Genomic DNA, 5,833 nt, shown 5'->3' on the forward strand with positions numbered 1-5,833 from the left:
ATATTAAGGAGTTATTCTCAAATGGACTATCTAGTCCTTCCCACTACATTGTGGAAGTATTGATTTAGTTTATTCCTACACAATCCTTAAGTGATGGATGTCTGATCTAATCCTGCATATATTCAGCAGCAGCAATTCTACTGTCATTGACAGCTGTTTGTATCACTCGAAATAAATGAAATGAAGGTTGATGAAAAATAGAAGAGAAGGGAAGCACTGCTAGAGATAAAGAGAAGGGGCTCTAGAGTGAAAAAATAGGAAGAGGGAGAGGGAAAAAGTTTAAACAAAGAAAAATGGAGAGAAGTAAAAAAATACAATAAACAGCAGGAAAGTAGAGAACTACAGAAGCAAATTATAAAGAGAAATGAAAACAAACAAATTAAGGTCTATAATAAGAGATGGGTAAACAGGAATGAGGCGTGCCAAATACAGATTATAATAAAATCAAAATCCATGACACTCCCTAAACCAGGGAAAAAGGGTAAGAAAATCTAAAGTGAAAACTTATGTCCTGTAAAGACAGCTGCAGAAAAAGGAAAACTACTGAAAAAAGGTTATCGTAATGACTAAAATTAGAGTAAATGAGAATTAGCAATGAAATTACAAAAAAAAAAGTATAGTAAACTCAATTTTACATGTTTTCGGTTGGAGAAATGTGTATTTGAGGTTCTGAGTGGTTCTGCCTTGTTTCTCATCTTGGAAATGAAGCTCACATACTTTAGGTGTGTATTTTTTATTTACTTAATATACAGTGGTGTCTAAGTGTCCAGTCTTTAAAGCAAGGGAATGAAGTAAATCCCTACATCCAGCTCCCAGAAGTTTAGAGAACACAGGATTTTTAAGCAAAGAAAAAAGTATTATACATAAACCGAAGACCAAACTACATCCCAACATTGAATGGTGGTAGCATTGGTGCCACTCAGCCTTTTATATAGTCGCCTAGTAGCTAGTACACTTTTGCCTCAGGCTGAGCAGATTCAAACGCACACCTTCCAACTGTTAGAGGCCCTTGTTCAAGCTGTGCCATTGTAAAAGAAAGAGTTTAGGACTAACTGAGTGGAGAGTGGGGAAAGGAGGAGAAAGAGTGTAAGAACAACAAAGACAGTTTGACTCTGAAGTTAAGTGGTTAACACCTGAAAGGAGTTCTGAGTTCATCTTCTTCTCCAAGGAGAGTGCCAAGATTTTATCCAATGACTGTTTCATTAAAAAGACAGAAGCAGTGCTGAGCTTGGATCAAAACTCAGGATTCCTTCCTTCTCCTTGTGGCAGGCTCAAACCCTGCTTACTGCTGCACTAGTGTCCAGGTGGCTCATCTGCAGATGAGCCAGCTGGCACCATGTGGCTGGAGGGAGCCATGCTGGTTGGTCTTGCCTACAAAGGCTCCAGGCTTAAAAGAAGCCCAGAAGTGGAGCCAGGGGAGAGACCTGTGGGAGCACTGGTGGCAGACCCAGATGCTCTCCCCATGGCTGGAAGAGACATGGGGCATCCTTGTAAAGCCAGCAAGCCCAGAGAAGCAGCACTTGCCCATCCTATCACTGAAGTGTCCAGGGAAGACCCAGACACTGGGTATACAGCCAGAAGGAAGCCGGATGCTCTCCCAATGGCTAAGCACCCCAGAAAGACTGAGAAAGCTCAGTTAAATCAGGTGTCAGCCTCTACTTCAGCTAACCAGTTGAGTGGCCCTGACCACTCTACAGCACCCCCAATGATCCTCACATGGGTGCACAGGTCAGCTGGGGCTTTGAGAGGGCAGCCTGGTGGGTACTATCAGAGGCTGCCAAGGGGAGGACTTGGCACTGGACCCCCCTTTGGACCTCACATCCTAGCCAAATGTCCATGGACCCAGAGCCTCCCAGCAGGGAACTGACACCGCCACAAGCATCACATAGGTGTGGAGAAACACACCTTGTAACATTACAGCACTTGGCCAGAAGGAATCCAAACCAAGATGTAGGCACAACAAAGGGGTGTGAGGCCACAAGGGGGGAAGGGTGCACCCTGCATCAATGTTAAAGAAAAACACTCAGTGAGGTGGGCATCAATGCCTGCCCATTGCCTCATCTAAGCTATTTCAGCTGAATTATTATATTGCAATTTTCACTAGCCTACAGGGCTGCAGCCAAACCTCCTGCTGGCATCCTTGTTACTGGGCCTTGACACAGGAGGAGGGGGCCCCATCATCATGTCATAACACCTGAGTGGAAAGGAGTGGGATATAGGGGAGGAGGAGCCCCACAGAAGACATGCCAGCAGAGTCACCCCAGGTCCCAGGGACACCACTGAACAACACCTCCAGAGGTAAAATCCCATTTTAAAATAAGTCACGGCATGTGAGTGGACCTCAGTGACATAGCCAAGGCGGTGGAGCATGCCCATTGGCAGTGTAGTGGTTATGAGCCTGTCACAGTTTTCATCACCATGCTACAATCAGGCTTGCTCTCTCTGTCTTGTACTCTCTCCACTTGCTCTCCCCCTCATGTATATGTATATGTATATGTACATGCATACATACATGTGCTTTCATGAATCTTGAATAATTTACTGTACTGTAGCATAGCTTTAAGAATAGAATTGGAGAGTGGCTACACCACAATAATATCCTGTATTCTAGAAGTTAGGGCCCTTTCTAGGGCAAAGGTTGTTAACTTACAGCCTGCTGACTAAATCCATCCTACAGAAACAATCTCCGCAGGAGAAGCTATGGCAGCAGCATGGGCTATGTTAGAAGCATCCCATTCTCAGACCTAAGCTGCAATTAAAGGATCCCCCTGCTCCAAAACATTTCTGCCCCCTGGTTTAGGGAGTTGTAAGTGGAGGGTTAGACATTCTTCAGGCTGGGTTTCTTATATCCTGGGTGACTGTTTTAACACTAGCCTTTTATATTAGTGGCTCTCAACCTTTTGAGACTTGAGGCGCACATCATTTGACTATGGCACCCTTCCAGAACTACTATGAATTGAGCAGCACCCCATTTCAAAAAACTAATTTATTTATTACAGTGCTTAATTCCTTGCAATGGGAGCAGGCAGTGGGGACAGGGCAGCAACTGGACATAGATAAGCCTGAGCATGCACTGATCTCCTCACCCTTCATGGCACCCTTTCAAATGATCTCACAGCACCCTGGTTGAGAATCACTGTTTCATTCAAAGTGAGTTTCACAACAGCATGCCATGCTGCTCTGCTCCCTTCCTTGAAAGAAAGCATTTAGGTGCCTACTCTCAAGGGATGCTTCTGGGCTGTGGATCCTGAGTGAATGGATACACCTCTCTGTCATCCAGAATGAGGTGCCATAGGGTGGGCAAGCCCAGCCCTCCGTGTTTCATAGCGGATAGCTCTAAACAAGTGCATGCCAAAATAATGACTGTAGGTGGCTCACTGGTTAATCTACAAGCATTTTCCTCTCTCCTCCACTTTCAATGAGCCAAGCACTAACATTTTGGAATCTGGTACTAGGAGCCTAACTCTAGGTCCTCCCATACTAAAATGCTGTCCCAGGTACTAGGCTGTGCCATCTCAGAGCTTCCTTTCCCTTTTGTCTACAAGGAAATTGCTTTTCCCAGAGCTCTCTCACTTGGCTTATTGTGCCCGTTAGGTCCTGATTCATTATTTCCTAACAAATACTTGAGGGAGATCTGAGCACAGACATAATCGCTCACCTACAGATATTTGTGTGGAACTTTTCCATGCTGTTGCATTCTAGCATCTACTGTGAGTTCACATATAAACAAGTTCACATATTAAATCTCCTGCTGCAGCAGAAAGATCTTAAAAGAAGGGAAAATAAATTAATCACACACAGAATTATAAATCTTTTGAGCAAAAGCAGAACTTTCCTTGCAGGCATCCAGGGTAAAATACAAATTTCTTCAGAGAGACTCTTTGATGATTAAAGGGAGGGTGATGAAAAAAAGGCAACGAGGCCAATTTTGAATTCTTTTTGTTGCATTCCTCACTGATCTCTCTGAAATAGTTAGCTGGCAAAAAGAAAAAGGCTAAAATCAGCCTAGATCAGAAGGTAAGGAAAGCTTTTCACCTTAGAGGTAGGGAGGGAAAAGGGTGTGTTGGGGGGGAATAAAAAATTTAAGGCTTGATTATACCTCTAATTGAAAAATCATGCAGTTGAAGAGTAGGGAGCTACACATGTAAAAAAATCAAGGTTGCAAACTCCCCTTTCTCCTGATCTGCATAATACATATAGATCATATGCTATCCCAAAAAACATGCAATACAGCAAGTTTATACAACAATCAAATGACAATGTCTGTAAACCCAACTTTCTCCTCAGTTTCATAACTATGAAAAATGTTTGTGTATGTAGATGGCATGAAAGTAGCACAGTTATTTTCCCCTTAGATAATGATTTTGGACAAAGATGCCTACAGAATACTGCCTGGTTTCTAGCACCTGAACCATCTTTTATCCTAGTAGCGACTCCCCACCTGGCTCAGCCACCAGAAAAGCAGTGGTTTTTTTATATTCTGAAAAAGCTATGACACTAGGCCCCTCTATTTTAAACCTCTTTAAAAAGACATGTTTCTATATTGTGTCTCATTTATGAATTCATAGCACAGATGGAAGAGCCGCTACTGGATAAAATACTTCCCACAATGGGAGCATTCTCGCATAGCAACAATAGACTTGTGAAAGAGCTGAGCTGCCTTAAAGGTCCAAGCTCATAAAAATAGCAAGTTTGCCTTTGAGAAAGATTGGGATATTCTGCATTTCTTTTCTAAGTCTGTTGCCCCTTTTATGCACGTTCTCAAGCTTGCTGTTTTTCGCCTTTGAAAATGAAGTGAGCTGGGAGTTCACAGAGAGCATTGTGTTCTTTCATGGCCAAAAAAGCCAAATACCTATCTCTGTACTGATGCCAAACAACAAGTACAGCTGTGTCTGTATTCCAGTCATGTTTCCTTATCATCTGTGCTGTTCTGCCCATCATCAGAGCACAGGAAACTGCTTAGGGAGATTTAATTCCATGTAAAAGTCTGTCACAGTGAATCGCCGGGGGGGAAAGGCACATCACTGGGTTTTGTAGCAGTGTTCTGGGTGCCAAAAAATCCCAGTCCCCTGGCACTGTCAAGAAATATTTTTGGAGGATTATCCTAGCACCACTTATATTTCTTCCTTGTGGCTAGAGACTGGCATGCTAATGGCTTACATCAAAGAAATACACTCACACATAAAGAGCATAGTGGGAGAGAGAAGATGGCACATCCATTTCTGACCCTGTCAGATTTTATTTATCAGAACTTCCGCATAACAAACGCCTGACATCTTAAGCTATGAAAACTGCATCTTTCCTTAACTGTTTTCTCTGTAATAGAGGATCTGTTATCCCGGTTTGTTTGCCTAAATGCTTCCCTTTGGTTGGAAGAAAAATGAAAACTGTTATGCTCTCTTAATGAAGACAAGAGTTTGCAAGACCGGTAGATAAAAACGCAAGCATCTTATAATAGTGTAGGTCAAATGTTAAGGTATTTTTGTGTAGAACTATTGAGTATGGAACAGCTGCCTAGAGTGATTATTTGAACCTTAACTAGTGCAGCTTAAAAGGATTTTTAGAGTAGTGATATGTTTTAGAATGGTCTATAAACCCTGCATTTAAGACCATCGGTGTTTTCATTGCCTAACTATGGTGAAGTGAAACAACCCTAGGCCTGAACGTGCATGCAAAATCCTCAGAATAGGGTTAAACAGGACTCAAGCAGCATTTCAACCTTGGGCTGAGTCGATTTTACCCTTGTACATTTTACTCTTGGAAATTGCCTTCTTTAAATTCATGGGGGACCTGAACTTCCTGGACATCTGCAGGGAAGAACAGTCAGCCAGGT

Source organism: Crocodylus porosus, unplaced genomic scaffold (assembly GCF_001723895.1).
Source record: "Crocodylus porosus isolate Cpor-Errol unplaced genomic scaffold, CroPor_comp1, whole genome shotgun sequence".
NCBI classification, from domain to species: Eukaryota; Metazoa; Chordata; order Crocodylia; family Crocodylidae; genus Crocodylus; species Crocodylus porosus.